The sequence below is a fragment of the Condylura cristata genome, unplaced genomic scaffold (assembly GCF_000260355.1).
Source record: "Condylura cristata isolate star-nosed mole 26May11 unplaced genomic scaffold, ConCri1.0 scaffold00026, whole genome shotgun sequence".
Lineage (NCBI taxonomy): Eukaryota > Metazoa > Chordata > Mammalia > Eulipotyphla > Talpidae > Condylura > Condylura cristata.
The window spans coordinates 25,964,194-25,987,839 of NW_004567127.1; positions in this window are offsets into that span (position 1 = coordinate 25,964,194).

Sequence of the window (23,646 nt, forward strand, 5' to 3'; positions counted from 1 at the left end):
TATCAATAAAGTATTTTCAAATGTGTGTGGGGGGAAATCAGGAGGGCTTTTTATAGCATAATGCCCTGTTTGCAAACAAGTCACATACACACACACACACACACACAAATAAATAAATAAATAAATAAATGAACAAACAGCAGAATGTTCATTACAGACATATATGTGAATAAACATGTGGACAACAAGAGAAGAAAGACACATTACATTCAATGAAGTGGATGCTTACTGACAAAGTGGTTTTGGTATAATGGTCTTCTCCTCAGGGTGTTGCCCTATGTATTATATAACATTTTGTGTGGTCCAATTAGGCTTGTGGGTGAAAGAGGATATAAGCCAGGGTAGAAGAAAGACCAAGGAGAAGAGATGACACCACCTCCAGAAGAAGAAAGAAGGGTAAGACTCTGTTCCTGGTTTCTGAAAAAGAAGAAAAGAAACATCCAGCAGCTGACCTCTGAGGAAAAAAGAGAAGCCAAAGACTCTATCAGAGACTGGGCCTAGTTCCTATATCTGACATTAAAAGGAGCATCAAGACCCTGGGCCTGGTACCTCAAAGCACTGCTTGTCCTTGGTGTATCCCAACAACTCACAAAGAGCTGTTAACACTGGGTATCTCTGACACCACTTCTGTGGGAATAATAGTGACCATCACTGCTGGCCAGTGCTGGCCAGCACTCCTTGTAACAAGAGGTAACCATCACTGAGGCTACCTGGGTGAGACAGCCAGCCACTTGTGGATACAGTAAGCTCTTAGTTTCCCCTGTTTGTAAAATAAGCCCCATAGTGGTTGTTCCTGGAGCCTGAGGTCTCTCAATTGTACACATGGGTGTGAACACACAGATAGCAACTGTCCTCTTATCAGTCACTGTCCTTTGATTTGGTTTTTGACCTTTTGGCCTTTTGGGGATTTTTTGGTGGCTCTCTGGTCTCAGAGCCTGGGTAGGTGGGTGGTCGTTCCCCAGCCAATCTCCTATCTTGTTGGCCTTTTGTGGCCCTCTCCACCCATTTCATTTTGAATCTATGGACTGAATTAAAGGGGGGCAACATCATACAAGAAGGTAAAAGATATTAAGTAGTGATAAGGTTGTTGTAGTTTTCTTTCTTTCTTTCTTTTTTTTTTTTTTTTGAGATAACATTAGTTTACAACTTCACAGGATTCAGGTATACTATTTCTCATATCAGCAACTGTATATTTCATCCCATACCCACCACCAAATGTCCAATCACCATCCACCACCAAGCTGGTCCCTTCTCTCGTCTTCCCCTGTGGTAACCACAATTCTGCTGTCAAAGTCTAAGGGTTTGTTTTATTTTTGTTTCATTTATTTTATTATTTTTTAATCTTTACAGTCCACAAATAAGTAATTGTCACACATTTGAATACAGAAGAGAAATAGCCTTCTGTGTCATGTAACTAAATGTGAGAACTAACACAGACCTAACTGATTTCCAGGTGGGTAGACTATTCATATGTTCAAATGGAAACTTGCACATCCAAATGAAAGGAGAGCTGTTTCTCTCTTCATAACACCCTCCCCCCCCCAAAAAAAAAACTGATATTGGCTTGGAAAGATATTGTTGCAATCTAAATAGTATGCAATTTTTCAAGTCATAATTTTATTATCTAACTTCTGCAAACTCCCAAATCTCCAAAGAGGAATAACTCCTAGATCGCAGATTCAGTCAAGGGATGAGCTTAAAATAGAAGAAAAATGAGGCATAGTTTGTCTAGAGATTTTTTTTCTTAGAAAACAAACTATTCAATGCAATTATGTTGAGAATTGAAAACTGCTACAGATGGCTTGCTAAGACTATTAATACCATAAAACCATTATATGCAATTTTTTCATTAATTGCTGAAATCCCATTGATCTTAATCTACAAAAGTAATAAATCCAACATACCATAATTGCTTGTATTTTTAAACCCTAAGAGATTAGACATTTTAAATATTATCTCTGTCCTTAACTATGGAATTTAAATATTACAAAATAAAATTGAAGCATCTGTTTTGAGGATGAATGTATAAATTTTATCAGGAAAAACTTAAAATAGATTAAATTAGTTTGCACTGTATACCTCCACTATAGGGTTTCTATAAAAGTTGTGACATAAAACTAAATGGTAGCCCAATTTAACATCCTTGACTCAGAATAAGAGCAAATACTTTTTTTCATGCCAGATAATATTGCAATCTTGATAAGTTTAGGACATAATTTCTTAATTGTAATTGGCATATCTTATATTTTGTTGTGTTTGTATCTTAAAATAGTATTAAGATACAGATATAATGTAGATATAAAGTAGATATGAATACAAACATAATGTACAGATATAGTGTAGATATAATTTAGATATCTAATGTAGATATAAATACAAATAATACAAGATAGCTACAAATATACACAATATATTTGTCACAATAATGTAAATATTTTTAATTAGATCTTAACTTTACAATTTAACAGTAGTCAAACACAGAAATCTTAATAGTCATTCCAGAACAGACAGTATATTTAGTATTAAAGGACATATGAAAGAATAGGGTTGAGAAAAAGAACTAAGAATAAATTTTAATACCAAATTATTTGGAATAATTTCTTTAATATTTGCATATGTATTTTGGTAAAACAAAAATAATGATTACAGTTATGTTTGAAAAGTAAACTTATAAAAGATAGCTAACTTTCTTTATACTTTTGTATATTTTTGCATCCTCTTCCACAGAACTAGACTTTTTATTTTATCCAGAAGGAGACTATACCTAAGGTAAAACAGAGAGATTCCACTGCCAGCAATATGACTAACCTGAGACCTACTATACATCTAAAGTACAGACTAACTAAATTCTAGATAAAATATTTTTTAAAAGAACACTTTTTAAAATTCACGGTTAGGAATTTTTTAAATAGAGAAAATAGAATAAGACACTAGACAGAAGAGACCATGGAGGGATGATGCCCACCTTCTTATCAAATTGTGCAGGCTCTAGAAGAATCTTATTAAATATTGATTAACTTAAAATTTAATTTGATATGCATGTGAATCTTCACTATTTTACTGTGCCTCTAAAAAGAAAGAAAGTGCAATGCCCATTTTTGTACCTGCTTTTAAATAGCTTTAGTATCACCTCAGGATACAACAGGCTATCATTGTATGAGAAAATTTGCCCTTTTCAATAAATAGTGCTGAGTTCATTGGTAGATTAAATGGAGTAGAAAAAGTATCAAACTGAGCCTCTTCCTACCTCACGAAATCAATTCCAAATACTAAATGAAAACAATGTATTTGACCATGTTAAAATTATGGATGACAGGGGCCTCCCTGGTGGCGCAGCGGGTTAAAGCACAACACAAAGAAGCTTAAACCACTTCCTCATGAGTTCGATTCCCGCCTGCCCCGGAGGAGCTCCACATGGCGAGGCAGACCTCTCCTGACCCGCCGGCTGCTCCCCTCAGCAGTGTACTTCGTCGATCTGCCTGTTCTGTACCCCACTCTGTCTCGGGTGAATCCTCTCACCCTCTGCATCTCTGACCTGTACCCCAGGTCTGTACGAATAAATAAATGAATCTTTAAAAAAAAAAATTATGGATGACTTTTTCTAAGAGACATCAGAAAAGAGTGATAAGGTAAACTACAACCAATGAGAATATAATTGAAGTATAATGTGAAAAGGGTAGTTGATATTCAGAATATTTTTATAATTTTATTTTTATTAATTTCTGCATACAAGAACTAGCTGTAGGCCAGAGGTATGGGGAGTGAGAAGATTCATCAGAGACAGAGTTGGAGCAGAACAGGCAGATGTACTGAAATACACTGCTGAGGGGAGCAACAGGAAAGACCAGAGAGGTCTGCTGTGCTGTGTGGGTCACCTCCCTGGAGGGGGATCCAACTCAGGTTGCAGTAGCTGGCAATAGCTTGGTAGCACTGAGACTTTAACTCCTGCACCACCAGGGAGGCCCCAATATTCAGAATATTTTTTAAGACTCTTGTGACTCAAAAGACCACCCACTCAAGAGATGGACATACGATAAAATGGGCAATTCACACCAGGACAAATATGACTGACCAAAATATGTAGAAAAAAGTGCTAAACCTCACTAGGACTATTCAACTAAAAACCTATACTATTTCAAGAAGAATGATATCTGAGAAACATAAACAAAGCAGAGAGAGTAAAACAAATTTTCTCCAAAATGTAGTATGTCTCAAGGAATTGGTAGCCTCTCTGAGCTTAATACACAATGGATACTCCAGGTTCAATTACTTGCTTCATAGTCCTAGAATCTGAAAATATGACACCAATACTTTATCAGCGTCAAAAAACTAATCAATCACATTCTAATTGAGAGTCTTTTCTGCCAACATTTCTAATGTCTTACTAATCTGTATACTGCTTTTTATAGACTATTTAGTAAATTATGCAAGAGACCTAATTATACCTATTTTTCAGAAGACAAGATGAGTAAACCATGGACTTACATAGCAAGAAATGAACATCTGATTTTAATTTACTTGCTCTCAACATCAGGAAAAAGAAGAAAGTTCCAATTACAGGTTATATTTGCAAAATATAGTACAGACTGACAACTTCTAACCAGTTTATTTCAAAAACAATTGTTTTGCATTTCCCAAACATATTCCCCCTGGGATCATCCATGACAGCTTTAAAATTGTAAAATTATATAAAAACTGTACAAGGCATAAAATGTAAGGCCAGATTTGTCATTTTATGTTACAGCATAATCAAGCAATTTCTATAGATCCTAACAAGCTTCTACAACTAATATAAGGAGATTCATGAGTTATTCAAAGATAACTGAGTTTTGTTATGAAGAATAATTTTTATCAAAAACAGGAAACCTCATACATATGAGGTTTTCATGTGTGAGTGCAAATAAACTCATTTCTAATATGATACTGATAACTAGTCAATTAAAAATTAATGTAATAATTATCATCCAAAGCTAATTTCTATAAAAGATAAATACAGTTATATGAATTTCCAAGAAAAAATAGTAATTGCAATAATTGTTAACAGTGTAATAATAGAAAACTATTCCATGTGAATAAATCAATGAGAGGTAACCTTGAATAAGTGTATGAGAGTGGATAAATAGATAATAGAAACTGAAGAGGAAATTCAAGGAATTAGTCAAGTATACATCTCCATAAACCTACCAAGGGTGCTAGAGAATAAAATTCTATCATCCAAAGTCAAAATACGCCCCATACTATAATACCATTGATTCACTCCTATAAACCTGAAGTTTTCATATTGTATAAACCTGAAGTTTCATCTTGTAAATGGGAACAAGAAGTTAGTCTGCCTAATAGAAGGGTAATATTTATGCAATCCACAAAAGGGTCCAGTTGAAGGGAAAAGAGCAATCGAAATCCAGCCCTGTTCTACATAGCCAATCATGGCACCATCCCCCAACCACATGGCTTCCCTTTTCTGCAATGCACAAATGCAGCAGCCCTGTTAGAAAAAGAAAACCTATCTCATACTGTTGGTTAAAGAACTAAAGAAACTAATAGCATACCAAATGTGATCAGAGGCTAGAGGAGATAATGGCTATAAAATATTATAGTAACTAACACATAGTAAGACCTTCGTAAATATTAGCCTTTATTGTAATATCAGCTTTCACTAGGAACTGATGATGAGCACAATGAAAAATACTGTCATGAGCGGAAAGGCCTTAAGGCTGCCAGTTAGAGAAAGCGGATTCTTCCCAGATCCACTGAAAATGAATATCTCAACTTTCTGGAGTAATGGAAAGGTTCTATATCATTATTATGAGGTTGGCTATATGTCTGTAAAGCAGATTTTTTTAAATAATGTAAAATAAACAAAACTGTTGGTGTTCTCCTGAGACTTTTTTTTATGCCCAATGACAATGAGATCTGTTTCTCCTGTCACTATAGTAATGCCTTTATTTTCTACTTTAAGCATGACCACATAAAGTCTTGATTTCTGGATATCTGAAATCAAGCTATTTTGTAACCAAGAGTTAATACATCTCACTAGAACCCAGTGCCCTCAGTAGAACCCAGTACTCAATGAGCTCTCAAAGAAACTTCTCTGTACTTTTGCTAAGCCAACAGGCTGTTTAGACTTAAGTATTCTGACTTGCAGCACAAAACCTTTTTACATGTACCTAATTAATTATGTAGGGAATATCAGATGACATAATGGACAGAACTCCTTAACTATAGAGAGGATATTTGTGTGTGTGTTCCTAATACCCCTCCCTTCTGGAAACAACAGGCTATGGCATACTTGTTCCTTTTCCATTCAAGAAATGTCCCGCACTACTATGTGTAAATTTACCATTTTATTAACCAACTCAATTGGTTATCTGTTTTTTAATGTAAACAGCTAATCTTAGCCCTTCAAAAATAAGCACATTTTTATCATTTGGAGAAATAAAAGGAAATTCTTTGGTTCATTTCCTTAAAACTACAGCAGAAAGTGATTTCCTATCACAAAATTCAAATTGTTTTCCCCTGAATTGCCTGGCCCTTCACCAGCTGTGAACTGTGTATACACAGCTTTATATGAGTGAAAGGACATCTGAATGCCAGTTTTGGTATATTAAATCCCTAGTAAGTAGAGAGTTCTGGGACTTTTATATTCATGCCTAAGCATATAGCCATGCCCTGTTTTAAACACTACATAATTTCAAGCTAAAGTACCCTTGGTCATTCCCAGTTGAAACTTCATTTATTTCAGTTTCTTCCCATCTTTAATGCCCTTCTTGAGTCACCATTTCAATGGAGATGTCTCAAGCCATACAATCTATACTGATTTTCCCTTCTTAAAGCACACGACATATACCTGAGCTATACACATTACAATTCTAATGATTTCATACTTAATTTTATTTCCAGTCATGTTTCCAAATACTGATGAAATGCCTGACATAAAATATGTTCTTTGTAAATACTTGTCTTTGAAACTATAGTTCTTTAGCATCTATTCAAATAATGTATATGTGGTATACATAAAATATTAAATTTATGAAAAGTACTTCAGTAAAAATATCAGATAATAATTATTTTTATTAAAATGTTTCCTTTTAAGTAAAAAATATCAAATCAGAAATAACAGAGCTTAAAACATGTAAAATATTGATCATCCAAATAAGCCATTGTGTTTCTCCAGAATCTAATGTTGGCATATTAAATATATACAAGTAAGCACTGAGAGTATTAAAGATTTTTAAATTATGATTTTTCATATTTGCCCTGAGAGTTCATGGGACAGAATTATTTATTCCCTGTGATAAAAGAAGCTACTGAAGCCACATGAATAGTAACTGGGCCCTCCTAAATCTCAGTTCTCTTACCTGTCTCTCTAGAGACAGGGCTGTCAAAACAGAATTATTTCATTGTTCTAATAAAGGTCATGTCCTCAATAAAACACATGAGATACAAAACCATTAACTGCTAATAAGTTAAAATCAACCTAATGGGTTATATCGTATAATCCTTTAGACAGGTTAACTTCCTAAAAATCTGCTGTTTTTTATCATCAAACATGACAAAAATGTATGTGTGGATACAAAAAGAAAATAGAAAACATCTCTATGCATTAAGATGATAATGATGAGGCATCCAGAAGGAAAGACACAACTTTCTCTATTGATTGTCCAGTTATCTATTAAACTATTAGAACACATACATGTCCATAGCATTAATGGAGAAAATAAAATGGAGCTGATGTATTCCAATAGAAATAACTGCTATACTCTTCATGTGGAACCGTTACCACTACTCAACAACAAAATTAAAAAATGCATATGTTTACCATAAACATAATTTTACTTTCTGCATAAACACTAAATATTATTTCATACTTTTCAACATTAACCTGTATCTTACCTATCTCCCCACTAGTCTTAGAACTAAATGGTCATCCCTCTCTAAGAAGAGATTTAAGATTGTTTTTCTCTTTCTCTTCTAGAGTGCCTTCCCATCCACTTAAAGTTCCTAGTCTATCTATCTCTAAAATCCATCACTTAAGTCTTCTTTTGCTTTTTGTCTCTCCATCTCCCTTCCTTTCTTCACCATCAAAGATCTTGAAAGAGCAGTTCATAGTTGTGCCTGTAACTTAATCCATAACAATCTACCAACTGCAATATCCAAACTGCTCAAAAAAATCTGAAAACTGTTTCTCAGTTTTCCCTCTTCTTGACCCCTATGCACCCATCCAGTCTTGACAATTATCTTACATGACTCCTTAATTTCATGGGGTTCTCATTTCCCACGTGTCTGACCCAACATAGATTGGGTCAGATTCTCTTGAGATTCCTTCACTAGATAAGAGCTCCACTGGAAAAGTAACATGATCCTCCTGCTCTTTCTACTTCTCCACCAACTCTCTTTATAGTCTTGATATTTTAATCTAGTCTCCTGACTTTAAGTATCACCACTTTGCCAAAATAGTTGGATCCATGTCTTTTATCTTCCCATTCAGAGTCCTCTTCTAAACTCTAGTCTCTTTCTTGATTTATTTAATTATTAAACTTTCAATTTCTGTATATTCTGGAAGTAGCATGGGTTCAGATAGAGACAGAGAAAGAGTTAGATAAAGTACTGTTCTGCTTTTAAAGATCTCTATTAATGTATGTACTGTATAGCTCCACTTTGATAAATGCTGAACATGTCAAACTGCTTTGCCCACAGATGAAGCCCACATCCTATTGCCCAGACCTGCCACACTTTCCTGTCACTCAATAGCAATCACTTCTCCTTCTTAATTTTTGTGAATGGTACTGCCATTCCTCCAGGTTTGAACTTTATAAAACAACTTCACCTTTGCTTCCCACTTACACTCAGTTTTGGAATCTGCTCCTTCACTATATTTCCATTAGAACTTGGCTCAAGTCATTATTATTTCTGGGAGGAAATGTAGCATAGAGGTTAAAAGTAAAGGCACTAAAATTAAAATGCTGAAACTCTTCACCTTACGGAGGGACAGAGTAGGGAAGAACCTGAACGAGAAATTCAGTGAAATAGAAGGAGCAACACTGATGGTTAATCACTTGAAGTGCAAGGCAAACAAGGACAAGATGATAGGTTGAGGTAATTCTCACTAAAATAGGATTCTTCTGGGTCCTACAAAGAACTTCAAAAAATGAAAGGGAAGAAAAATGAAGAAGAGATGGGAGGGAGGACACTTTGCTTTGGTAACTGAGACTCAAAAAAAAAAATTCCATCATCTTTCAGTACACACAAGTTATACATTTCACTGCAGTCTGTCCCCAGAGTCTAGTCCACACATAATAGGTGTTAAGACATCTGTTCAGTAAATATTAACAAGCACCAACCATTTAGTAAACACCTATCAAACACTAGGCACAGAGTTATTCCACATATATTAGAAATTATTTATTCCTACTTAAATGAGAAAATGAGATTAAAATGATGGAAATATATAGCCCCGTGTTCCACAATTAGTAAATGATTGTGTCACAATTAAAATACAATTCTATTAACACGAAATTCCCTTCTCTTTCTATGCAACATACTTAGTAGTTTTTGAAAATATTAAAACACTGTAAAAAATGAACAATGATGTAAAATATGTATATTGTTTTAAAAGATATTAAAAGGTGCTTTTTAAGAAGTCTATAGTTCAAGGTCATGCTTTAAATTTGTATCAATTTCATAATGAAAAGGAGAATCAGCCGTCCCTGGTGTCACAACAGGTGAGGACACAACACGGCAAACTAGCTGCAGCCACTTCAGTGTGAGCTCAATCTCCAGCCCCAGAGGTGACCAACATGGCACAGCAGACCTCTTCTGTCTCGCCCCTAGTCCCCTCAGCAGTGTACTTCGTCGATCTTCCTGTTCTGCTCCCCACTCTGTCTCTGGTGAATCCTCTCACCGCCCCTGCACCACTGGCCTGTACCCCAGTTCTGTATGCATAAATAAACAATTCTTTAAAAAAGAAAAGTAGAATTCCTCTCCAAATACATAAAATAAAAGTTATTATGAAAGGAAAGCTCAATTTAAGCTGGCTTAAGCATCTTATTCATAGACAGGAACAAAGAAGGAATTCTGAGTCAGTGAGTGGGTGAAAAGAGGGTAAGGAAAGTGTATCTATGATTCCTAACTCAACATGCTTTACAGTTTTGCCTACGGCCACTCCAGAATAATCATCTCCAGATATGTTTGAAATAAGGCTTATCTCAAAGAACTAGCAGTCTTTATTAAATATAAATAAACAGGAAAGGGAATCTGTAGAAATAGAGTAACCCATGTCCTTGTGGCCCAAGAGAGAAACTTAGAGAAAAACAATGTGAGATCAATTTTTTTTCCTGACTTATGACATAATTTTGGACACATACATTTTGGCTCTCAAGAATTTAAGATCAGTATGTTGAATTTTATCACCTTCACTAGTTAAACTGAATCACTCAGTCACCCTCTCCGGCTCCAACACTTCATGAAGAAAATAAAATTAAACTAAATCATAAATCTCTGGACTAAAATCTTACCATGTGCTAATATGCAACTGAGCAAGTAACTTACCTCTCTAATTTATCCTAGTTAACTTCTATCCAAAATGGGGCTAACAATAGGACTAATATTGTTAAAAGTTATTTCTTAAATGCAGTAGTAGAAGACCGTTTAGTGATGTTAAACACTCAATAAATGTTACATTATTCCTACCCTAGAGAGTTGCATGAGGACAGAGGTACCGGTCCATTTTATACATGGCTATCATTTCTTGAATCTATGAAGTGTCCCTTATCGAGCCCCTATTAATAAATGTCTTAGGGTAATTTTAAAAAAAAGGGAGATAGAAAACATTTTTGCCTCGGTCCACCATGAATATAAACAAAAATGACGTTGAATTACCCAGCCCATTAAATCCACCTATTCTCATTCTACCAGATAACTTGAGTATCGTTTGGCAGTCCTCTGTGCTATCAGTTGTTTCCATAATGAGAAGTGTTTAAGGCAACGTGGCCACACCTCCTCATTTATACACTTGTTGCTTAATATCTTACATCTGCTCATTGAGTCGTCCTAACAATCATGATCTCTAGGGAAGATCTCTTTCATTTGGGGTTCTGACTTTTATGAGGCGAATGCTGTAGATACTAAAATAATAATAACTAATGGAGATGAGATGATTATCATTACTGGCATTATGACTCCTTCTTGCACTGACTGGCCAGATGTTTGATGGGCAGTCTCCACCACTCAAACCCACACTGTCGGGAAACTCCTCCACTGAATGCAAATGCCCTTCACCTGCCTCCTGGGGTAATAGAGCAAGCAATTAACAAATGTTCACAAAGTACTTGGAAGAGATAATGGCACTATATAAATGTTACAGATTATTGCATCATGAAGCTTAAAACCATAATCAACTCTAAGATAGGTTCATAAAGGAATAATAACAAAAACTTCAAAAAATTCCTCTACTTATGGAAGAATGACTATCAAAAAGATACTGCTTTTCTTGATGAATCAGACCCTCCCCTAAACTCTCTGGGTATTTAAGGATACTAAAAGTTACAGGTAGAGGAGAGGCAGAAGATTGTTAAGAGAAATAAACAGGCGATCTGGGCAGTGCTCAGAGGCTGCAACAACCAGGAGACTCACCAAAGAGCAGAGCCAGCTGTGCACAACTCTTTCTGGAAAAGTCACCTGCCATGTCGTAAGAACACTCAAGCAGCTTCACAGAGGATTCTACTTGGTTAGGAACTGAGGTCTCCTGCAACATCCAATATCAACTTGTCAGCCATGTGAGTGAGACATCTTTGGATTGGTTCCCAAGCCAGTCAAAACTGCAGATGCAGTCACTGCAAACCCAAATCTATAGCCAGAACCACCCAGGGATAACATCACCAACATAGCCACTGGGATTAAGTTTTCTCTTGGCTATAGTAAATAAGGGAGAAACTGCAGCAAACTCCAGCCAAGAGTCAGATGTTTTGAACAGGATTGGCGACTCAAGGGAAACAGGAGGATGGTGAAAGCAACAGAAAAAGAAATCAATGGGAGATATCGACCAGGACCCAGTTCCCCCTGCTACCCAACACCCCACCAACCTACAAACCCAGAACACCTTGACCAAGGAAAGAAAAGGAGGAAAAACAACTGAAAGCAACTGGGAAAAACTGAAACATCTGAAAACCCCAGAGGGAGAAACAGGTCAACAGGTTGATTTGTGTGGAGGGGTGCAGAACTACTACAGATCTACGGGGGTGAGACCTGTGGGAATGATAAAACTCAGCTTTCTTGCCACCATTGGGGGCAAGGCAGGGGCCTGGACACAGCCAGTCAGAACACCCAGTGAGAAAGGCATATATTAAAACAACTAGCAACAACAAATGTTGGCAAGGATGTGGAGAGAAAGAAACTCTCCTACACTGCTGGTGGGAATGCAAACTGATACAACCACTATGGAAAACTGTTTGAAGGTTTCTAGAACTCTAAAAATGGAGCTTCCATATGACCCAACAATCCCACTCCTAGGTATCTACCCAAAGGACATAAAAACACTGACTCAAAAGGACACCTGCACCTCCATGTTTATTGCTGCTTTATTTACAATATGAAAAACATGGAATCAACCCAAATGCCCAAAAACATGTAAGAGTAAAAATATGTGTGTCATATATACACTGGCCTATTACTCAGCAATCAAAAAGGATAAATTCATGCCTTTTGCAGCAACATGGATGGAGCTGGAAGGGGTCATGCTTGGTGAAATAAGCCGGAAAGAAAAAAAAAGCCTGCTATGGTTTCACTCAGAGCAGGAGCATAAGGGACCAGGATAAAAACGCAATTGAAATAAGGAAAAACTGAATAACTATAAGCCAGAGACATTTTACAGAGGTAGGAAGGGGAATAGGATAAAAACTGGGGTGAGTGGGAAGAATGCACAGGACTAGGATGATGGCATAGGATAATGGTAGTGGGAAGTCCATGGGGATTACAACCGAGATGAAAAAATGCACAAAATTGAAGAATGATGTAAAAAAATATATTAATTTTTTTACTCAAATAAAAAATACATAAATATAAAATCACTCCCAATCTAGGTAATCCTGGATTACCAGTGATAAAATTTGAAGCAAGACCTGGAACTGAGTTACAAGGCTAGGATTCCGCAATTCTTTTTTTGCAAATTGCAAGCAGTCTAATACAGATCAGTGAGCAAAATAGTGAAGTGCACACACTTTCTGTGGCTACCCATTCCCAAATGTACACCTCCAACATGAGCCACTCATTCTCAGAATCCTTGCCCAATTCCCAGATCCCATCAGGTGAGGAATGAGCTGACTTGTCACCTCAAGCTCTCAAATCTGCAAATCAGATTTCCAATTCCTGCACAAAGCAATTCTACATTTCCAGTAGCTCCAGTCAAAAACCAGGGCCCTTCCTGATGGCGCAGCAAGATAAAACACAGCACTAAGAAGCTAAAGCCACTTCAGCGTGAGTTTGCTCCCCACTGATCCACATGGTGAGGTAGACCTCTCTTGACCTACCCACTGCTCCCCTCAGCAGTGTACTTCATCAGTCAGCCTGTTCTGCTCCCCAGTCTGTCTCTGGTGAATTCTAGCACTACCCCTGCACCTCTGGCCTGTATCCCAGTTCTGTATGCATAAATAAATACATCTTAAAAAAAAAAAAACCTACATCATCTTGTTCACATTTCTTTATAGCAGATAAACTCGGTCATGAAAGTCTTGGACTGCAACTTCAAAACACATTCAGATCAGATAACAACTTTTACTGCAACTAGTCCAAACCACCATCTCCTTGTATCTGGATTACTAAAAGCCTCCTGATTGATCTCTGTTCCTTCATTTGCTTTCCTTCAGTGTATTTTCAAAAAGTCAGTCATAACTTTCTTGTGTTTACAACCCTGAAATGATCCTCCTCCACATAACTCCAACTAAAAGCCAAAGTGTATTTCTAATCATAAAAACTAGCATGGTCTGTCTCTCTCATCTCTTGCTTCCTATCCCCCTACTCTAGCCAAGTTGCCTTTCCCCCCAGGCTCCTAGGCTATGCAAGGCCTGCACTTGCCACAGGGCCTTTGCACTTGCTATACCCACCCTTCCCAAACCTTCATATTAGCTTCACACTTACCTCCTCCCCTTTCATACGCAGAAGGTACCAGTATAGTGAGAACTTTGCAAATCAACCTTTCTTCTTTCTCAAATTACTCGCCTCATCCCCCATCCTAATGCCCCTTTACCCCTTTTCTGTAATTTTTACTAGTATTTCCCATCATCTGGTATTACATGCTGCATCTGTCGATACCTCTCCCATTTGAATGCACTATACCTGAGAGCAGTAACTTTTGTCTATTTGGTTTTGTACATTGTTGTCATCCATTGAAACAGTGTCTGACATGTAACAAATGTCAAATAAATACTTTCTAATCTAATGTTTTTGCCATTTTACTGGTCCTTGGAATCATAAGTGGCAGAATTATTGTACCGATAATCTGTGCTAAATACTCACAAAGTACCATCAAATGAAGATACCAGGAACTATGCTTAGCCTGATCTCCAACTCCCAAGCACACAACTTCTGAATTTGAAGATGTTAAAGGGGAGCCCACCCTGGTGGCACAATGGGTTAAGGCACAGTGCTGCAAAGCTGGCTGCCGCCACCTGCTTCAGTAAGGGTTCAATCCCCAGCCCCACATGATGCAGCAGACCTCTCCAGTCTTGCCGCTACCCCCCTTAGCAGTGTACTTTGTCAATCTGCCTGTTCTGCTCCCCACTCTGCCTCTGGTGAATCCTCTCACTGTGCCTGTACCTCTGGCCTGTGCCCCAGTTCTGTATGTGTAAGTAGATAAATCCTTTTAAAAACGAAGATATTAAAGGGTAAGGTTGGAATTTGATGTTTTCTATAGTTATTAATATTGAACACTAGCCCTCTAATCATAAAATGCAAGGCTGGTTTTTACTCACGAATCAGGCTGGAGGGGAAGAAATCAAACCAAGACACGCATTTCATACCTTGTCCCCTGGATATAAGAGACAGTTTTGTTCAACAGCTAGAACAATGTTTTTAATGTGTAAATTCTAAAAGAAAATTAAAACTGGCAGCTACTTGATGTTTAGCAAAAAAAAAAAAAAAATCATCCTATTCAGCAATCATTAAGATCTAGAGCTGCAGTAATTCCCTCTAATAAAAAATAATTTATTTTCTGGGAGTTGAGAAAATGATGATGCACCTGAGCCTCTAATTTATAAAAAATGCATTTGCAGCTTTTTTTTAATTGCATTTTTATTTCAGTCGTACAGTTCTTCAGTAAAAGCAAATCGTAACATTAAGCTCTGTTTCAAGAAGGGAAAACCACAGAAGGAAAGGTGGAGACTCTACATAGTAGTAGGAGGAAAGGAACAGGTTTGCAGGCTTCTCCTAAAAGGTGCTCTCAAATGTGACAGAGTAGCCTTCCAAGATAGCCCAAGCCAAAGTTCTTCCTCTTCCAATTATAATTGTTGGCAAAGCATGTACTTTTCTTGCTGTTTAGGACCTGTCTCCAATACTAGAATGACACTGTCCTGTCTATCTGGTACCACTGTCCTCACAGTGACCAAAATAACACCTAGCAAAGTAGAAAGCGTTTATTAGAAATTTGCCACATGGATGATTGCATTTAAGCATTTGAATTTTTTCCCACTTGCCCTTTGTCCTGTAGGAGGTAGGAGGGCAGCTCTGGCCAATTAATCTGAACAGCTATGAAGGTTTGAGAGAAGCGTGTGCCTTTGTGAGGTCTATGTTCTCCCCATAAGAATGAGTGCCTGGTGAAAGAGCATCCTATCAGAGTAAGCCCACCCCTGCTTCCCGCCCCAATTCCCAGTACAATAAATGAAATGTACATTTCTGTTGGCTTCTATTTGCTGGTGACATTTAGTTTTAATTCGAGCCAGTCTTCATAAATTCTGGAACTGTGCACAACATCTTAAATGGCTCTATTCTTTATTCAAAATCATCCTTCTCATTCCCAGAATTGTAGTAAATAGATCTTCTAAAGGAGAAATAAAACTATTTCAACAACAGGCCTATTTCAGCAGTTTTTCAAAAGGTATTTCTTTCATTCCCTTGGCTAGCATTTTCGTTTTATGCTTGGAAAGTTGTGTTATATATACATGTATTTTAGTCCAAATGGATGTGGTGTTTTTTTCTTGTTATTGTTGATTTCGGCTTTTCTATTTTCCACTTCAGTATGTTTGCAAAAGCAGAACTTCCTATTTCTCTTATTCCTCCACTGGTGTTACGGAACTCATGCTCTCTTTTAAAGAAAAATTATTCAGAATTCTCTGATTCATATTTTCTCCAAGGAAAGAAACTAAATTTATAAATTAGAATTATGACAGATTATATCATAAACTGAAATACCTTTCATTTTTTCTACACAACTTTTAATGAGTGGCTTACATGCAGAAGTATCTTGCCTAACTTTTTCTTTTCATATACTGCAAATGAGGGTGCACAGAATTATAATTCATCCAGAGACAAGTCCATGCTCTTCCCCACAAAGACAAGAGATTATTATTTGAAATAGATGGTGATTCCTTCCCTCCTCAAATGAACAGCTTCCATATCACTAATCCTTTCTCCAGCCAGGCCCTATGGTGACCTTAAAATTTAGAGGCATTTAAAGTAATTGTAGCTTATCCTAAGGGAACAATCAAACTGTACATTAAATGTACCTTTTTGTACAAAAAGGTTCATCACAGCAGCATTTTATTGTTATAGCAAAAGTAGGAGCAAATGGTACCCATATTGGAGAGAAGAAAAGGGCTGCAATAAAATGAAACCAGTGGGAAAATGATCAATAATTCTTTGTTGCCTTTGGTTTTAAATACATTTCTCATTTTGTCCAACCACTAAGTATTATATTTAAAATTCAGAGCTTACAAATATTTATCAAAAATTCTTTGACAACAACATATAGTCTTCAGATCATAACTGTTTGTTTTCTTTTCTAAATTTTAAATCAACCTTAGTTATCAGATAAAAAAAGAACATGTTGTCATCCTGAGATACTGAGAAATTCAGTGCCAAATGGAGAAAATACACATCCTATGGCCAATAACACCAAGCTTGAGGAAACAAAGAGAAGGTAGGTGGAGAAGGAGGAGGATTTTTTTTTCAATGCTAAACAACTTACTATTTCTAAACGGACATCATTTCTCCTCTTTACCCAGGAAGCTGATAGTACAAAAGTTCTCATTGATTCCATTTAGCAATCAGGATGATCAATGACTATTTTTTTTGTCAAATCATTTTTTTAAAAGATTGATTTATTTATTCCCACAGAACTGGAGTATATGCCAGAGGTGTAGGGGCAGTGAGAGGCTTCACCAGAGACAGAGTGGGGAGCAGAACAGGCATAATGACGAAGGATACTGCTGAGGGGAGCAGCGGGAGAGACAGGAGAGGTCTGCTGCGCCATGTGGGTCACTTCGCGCAGCAGGGAATCCAAGTTGCACTGAAGCGGCTGCGGCCAGCTTGCAGTGCTGTGTGCTAGTGGGTTGCGCCACAAGGGACATTTTTGACAGGAACATCAACTCAAAACTCTATGAAAGCATCTGAAAAAACCTGTGTGGGGGGTGGGAGTGAGGGGGAGGGTTGTAGCACCAGTTTTACCATCTAATATATATATATATTAATATATATCATCTATATTTTAATATACATGTTTTCATGCTTGATTTGTTTTTCTTTCCAGTCCTTATTTAAGACATTTCTATATTAGGTAGTTATAAACATGTTTGAAGATTTTGCATTTGTGCTCTTCATTTAACTCTGCAGAGGAGATTCTGATTGTATGCTTTTAATTCAATGAAAGAAAATAATTCTATAAGATTCTCATTAGAGATATCTTTCTACTAAAGTGTAAACTCTAAAAGTAAATACAGCTATTAAAATTAATTATATCAAATTTCTTGAGCAAGGTAAACAGTAATCCTGGGGCCAAGTGCTAAAAACTTGAGTCAATTATCAAGCTATCTAGTAAAAGCCTCCAAAAATCGATAATCCTCCAGCCTTACTTTTATGACATTAGAAAAAAAATTAGTTTTTTATATAAGGAACGATCTCATAGAAAACCATCTATATTAATCTTTTAAACCTACTATCAACATTTTATGCATCATAATCCTAGCTAAACCAAAGTGTGTCTATTTGTATATGTTAGGTTCTCCCAACAACAGCATTTCTAAAACGGCCCCAGCCAGGCAGTAACACCATTCATTTACTAAACATTGCCTGAGGACCTAAGCATGCAGGACTTCACACTGATGCAGATGGGAGACGTACCCCATATCCAAGCACTGTGGAAGGAATGGTGAAAGCTGTTATAGGTATTTTTCTCTCATCTCTATTTCACATGGATTATAAAAAAGAATATGCTCTGCTATACTTTTTGCAACTGACAAATACCATTGCCTTTCTATTTTCAGAGTTTCTTTTCCACTTGAGGCCAGGTACCATTTCTTCTCATGAGTTCACAAGGGAAAACCACACCTTAAGCCATATCAAGAATATTTCTTGATCAGCCACCTGTTATTTCTTAATTATTTTATTGGCATAACATTAAGTAAAGGAAATGGGATATCCAGAAATGTCATTTAGTATGTAAGTCCATATTAAACCTAGTAATATCCAATGTTGCCTATATTTACACAATAGAGAGCAATAGTTTTATAATAAAGTAGTCTGCCAATTTGATATCCTAATATTAATATTACTTACCCAAAGAATGACGCTCAGTTAAAGATATACAAATGATGAAATAAGAAGTACTTTCTCCCATGCCTTTAACAAAACAATATGATGAAATACACCATAATCTATTCATCCAAGAGGTTATGTCAAAGACACTGAAAATAATATACAAGTCCTTTTTATTATCCAAGAAATAGTGCTAATAAATATAAATAATTGATCATTGTAGTATGTGATCCAATTCTGTACTTTCATATGTGAGTTAAAACAAAGCATAGAAAAAGTACAGTAGGTCCCACAAGCAGTCATTCCACTCAATGTCTTTGCATTATACTGTCACTGAAAAATTAAACAATTCCAGCCAAAAAAGAAACTCATTACTGGGGGACTTGCATCCCTTATACACTGTTTTACTCAAAGTCACCTAAGGCCCACAGTCCCACGCACTATAGACACTGAGATGTTAACAGTGGCTAACTCTGGGTGGTCAGACTTCAGACAAGTGTCTGCTTCTTTTGACAATATTTTCCATGGTGATAAATATGATCTCCCTATGCATAGACCACGGTGCACACACATATATATAAGCTTGCATGTCAAATAGAGACAGAGAGGTACAGAGAGAGAGAGAGAGGCAGAGAAAAAATACAAAGAGACAAAACAGTCTCACACTAAGACAGAGAGGCACACAGAGACAAAGAGAGAGAACAAAACAAAGAGAGTGGCAGGTAGAGTTAGAGTGCTGGAAGTAAACATACAAATAGACAGGAGTGAGAGATACAGAGACACCAGAGAGACATACAGAGAGACAGATACAGAGAGAACAAAGTGAGTTTCAGCGTAAGGAAGGCACTCTGTCTTTCCTTCAGTTCAAATCACACACTCTGATGTGACTTCATATCAATGATAGCTTCATTGATTAGGATTGAGAATCCGAAATTTAATAATTAATTTGCAATGTCCAGGACACAGACAGTTAAATCTTAGAGCTCTTTCCCATCCTTTGTCCTGTTCCTCAGACTGGTTCAATTTCCTTACCCACATGTCCTCCATTAATTGTCTTTTCAATGGATTACTAATAAGTTTTTGATGTTAAGCAAACATCAATGCTCCTATTAAAGTGAGACCAAACACTGTGACTATTTGTTTAATAACACAGTCTGAATGAAGGACGAAGTTCAATTAGCACTGGAGCTGATATGGGCTTCATTAGGAAAGAGAGGCAATTAAAAAGTGGAAGAAAAAAATAAAAAGTGGAAGGCTGCAGGAGGCAAGGATGTGCACACCGTGCAGCCAGAGAAAAAGGACCAGCAGCATAGAGTTCCTTTGTAAAAACTGTAACCTGAAGACTTCAGACAGAAAGGAGGATCATTAGCACAAAATTAAGTACCCTAATAGGGTGATCCTTATCCCACTAGCTCCAGAAGAAATATGAGGCCAAATCACATATCTAAATAAACTACAGAGTGTCAGGACAATTGGAAGGAACAGGAATTGTCTAGTGGGAAGATCTTCATTTAGCACAGAGCTTGTGGTTCACAGACACTGTTCAATGAATGCTAGTGACCACTGTTTGGGGAGTCTCAAGACCCACATAACCAGTTGTGTGACCTTGCATAAGTCACCTGGTCACTGTGGACTTTTGTTTCCTTCCTTACAAAATGAGAAGATTAAATAAATGCATTCTTCTCATTAAAAACTCCTATGACTTTATACTTTCAGTGGCTCCTATTGTTCGAGGAGACTATTCAAATCATAAATTCTCGAACAAAGCACAATAGCAAAATTACTTTTGTAACTGGAGAGCGATTCCTGATAAACTAAAGTGCTATAATTATTTTTTAAGGCATACAGGGCAGGGATTTTATATCATGACTAAAATCCCAGGATTTCTCTGATCTTGTCAATTTCAATATATGTTCTAGAAATTTTAAATCAATATGATACATCTGATTTTTTTTTCTTGACTTGTCTTTGTGGTATTGAGTATTTACAACTTAGTGCCAGGCATTTGGAAAGAAAGCAATGTGACTTAAGTCTGAAGAAGAGATTCTTTCATCTATTAAATTGTTTAATGACAACTCTGTCATACCCCAAGGTCACTCTTGAAATCACAGCCTTGTGAAGAGGCCCACAGGGATCAGACCAGCTGCCTGGTGCCTGCTTTTCCTCCAGAACTCCCAGGAGGAAGAGGAAGCAAGCCAGCAGACAGACTCACAGAACCATTCTGCAGAAGGGCATAAGAATAACTAAAATCAAATCGGAAGGATGGCGGGAGGGGGAGTGTAATAACAAAGGATAGTAAGATAAAAAATCAATTGCTTCAGTGTAAAAGTAAGCAACTTGGCTTCTAGAAATTTATTCAACAAAAACAGTTATTCAAATGGACAAGGAAATGTCATTTGTCATTAGACAAGTAGGACAGGGCAACATTTAAGCACAGACCTAAAAGAGAGATGAGGGAGTGAGTCAGGCAAATATGGGGCAGGCAGGGAAGACAACAAAGCACAGAACATAAGGGGAAAACTCACTCATTCTATTCTAGAAAGAGCAACAATTTTAATGTGACTGGTATGCAGTGAATGTGGGAAGAGGTCAAGGTCAGAAAAACACTAGGATACTGGGGGGCTTAAGGATCACAGCAAAGTGCTTTAGATTATAGTGAGTCAGATGAATCTTCACTGAAGAGCTTTCAGGAGAATGATTTTTATCAGATTGTGTTTTAAAAGCTCACTCTTGACTACTCCTGGGAAGTAGAGAAACTGCTAGAAGATGATGACAACAACACAGATGAGAAGCAATGAAGGTATGGATCAGATGATGATCGTATGAGGTGCTGAGAGATGACCAATATGTGCATGTATTTAAAACTAGACTGCATATATTTAAAAAATAAAATCAATTGGATTTGCTGATGAACCGGACATAGAGTGTTAGATAAAGAGAAGCACGTATCAACTACAAGGTCAAGGTTTGAACCTAAACTGAGAAAATGAAATTGGGATTTATGGATATGAAGACTAGGATACTCATTTCCACATCGTTTCCTATTTTGCCATGATTATATATCATCTAAATTGATGAATACTGTGGAAGCAATAAAATAAATTAAGTAAAAATCTTTCATTTAAAGACAAACACAACCTATCATTAAATTGGGCACAGATTACAGACTATGCTTTTTACTGTGATGTCATTTTATATATATATATATATATATATATATATATGCAAAAACTTTTCCATAAAAGAGAAGAGTTAAAAACTTAATTCTAAAAGTTAATTTTTAAATTTCTATATACATGTATGCTTAAAATCACATAGTGTACAAATACAGCAATTCATTTTTGTTTGTTTTCTGCTCAAATATATTTATTTTGACCCTCCCTGGTGGTGCACAGAGCTTGGTTCACAGATACTGGGTTAAAGCACAGCACTAAGAAGCTAAAGCCACTTCAGCATGAGTTTGATCCCCGCCCCGGAGGTGACCACATGGCATGGCAGACCTCTCCTGACCCGCCCACTGCTCCCCTCAGCAGTGTACTTCATAGATCTGCCTGTTCTGCTCCCCACTCTGTCTCTGGTGAAGCCTCTCAGCACCCCTGTACCTCTGGCCTGTACGCCAGATCTGCATGCATTCATAAACAAATACATCGTTAAAATGTTGGTTTTTTTTTTTTCTAGTTTCCTTAGATATATGTGAGGTCATAACTTATTCAATGGTAATAATCCTACAATGACTGGCAATTTCTAGATAAGATGCTGTCCTGAATTGTTTAATAAAGTTAACTAGATCTCTAAAAACAGTAATAATAAAATAAAAATTCTAAATTATCATTTAACGAAATATTAATCATGATAATCTTTCTAATGTACTACAATTTCAGATTTCTAAATACACTTTTAAGAGCATTTTGCCTTTACCTATTAGGTTCTATTAGACTACCAGAGTAGTAATCACCTATGTTTTTTCTCCGTGGCTTATTATATTATTTCTTTAGTTTCAACCAAGGCCTAGAAATTCAGTTTTCATGACATGGATGTGGACTGGGGTAGCTATATGTGCTTCAGTTTCTTTATACGCGTATGTTTAAAAATCACACAAGAATAAAAGAAAATGTACTGATTTGGGAGTAATCCTCTTTACTACCCTCATATGACTGGAAATAATTTTATTCAAATTCTGCACCAACAGCTTTGCCATATTTTTACCACCCCTGGATTTACATTTTGAGGTGTCTATGAGTTTTCCTGAGTTCATGAGATTCATTTCCATCTAAATGGTTTAATTTGCTCAAATGCCAAAGAAATGGCCCATCAGCAGGACATTAGGACACATGTCCTCCACAGCACCCTGCAGGAATTTATCCCTCCTTTCCACAGGCTGTCTACATAATATTTTTCTTTCTTAAGGTCTCCTTAAAATTTTTGTTTATAGAGACAAATAATGCTTGAAATTGTAAGATCAAGCCTTCAAGGGTAATTATTAAAACTTTGTTAAGTATTTTGTTTGTTTGGTTGCATTTTCAAAAAACCTATCATTGGTAGATGACTTCCATAAGTATAACAAAGTGCTTTTCACTGAAGTCAGCAGGGCTTGTGTTTTCCATTAACCTGATGTTATTTTGCCTAGAAAGCCCCGAGAGAGGCTTCATTTTGCCTAGAAAGCCCCGAGAGAGGCTTCATAAGAACTTTTCAGCAAATCAATATTTGGTGGGAAAGGAAGTTTTCTTATGCTCGCACATCAATCAGGAAGTTGGTAAGCATCTTATATGAAATATCTTTTACATAAAATCCTCATTAAAAACCTCTGTGGCAGTCCACCAGTTTAGCAAAGTAGCAGGCTATAAAATCAACACACAAAAGTCAGAGGCTTTCCTATACACAAACAACCAAGCAGAAGAAACAGAGATA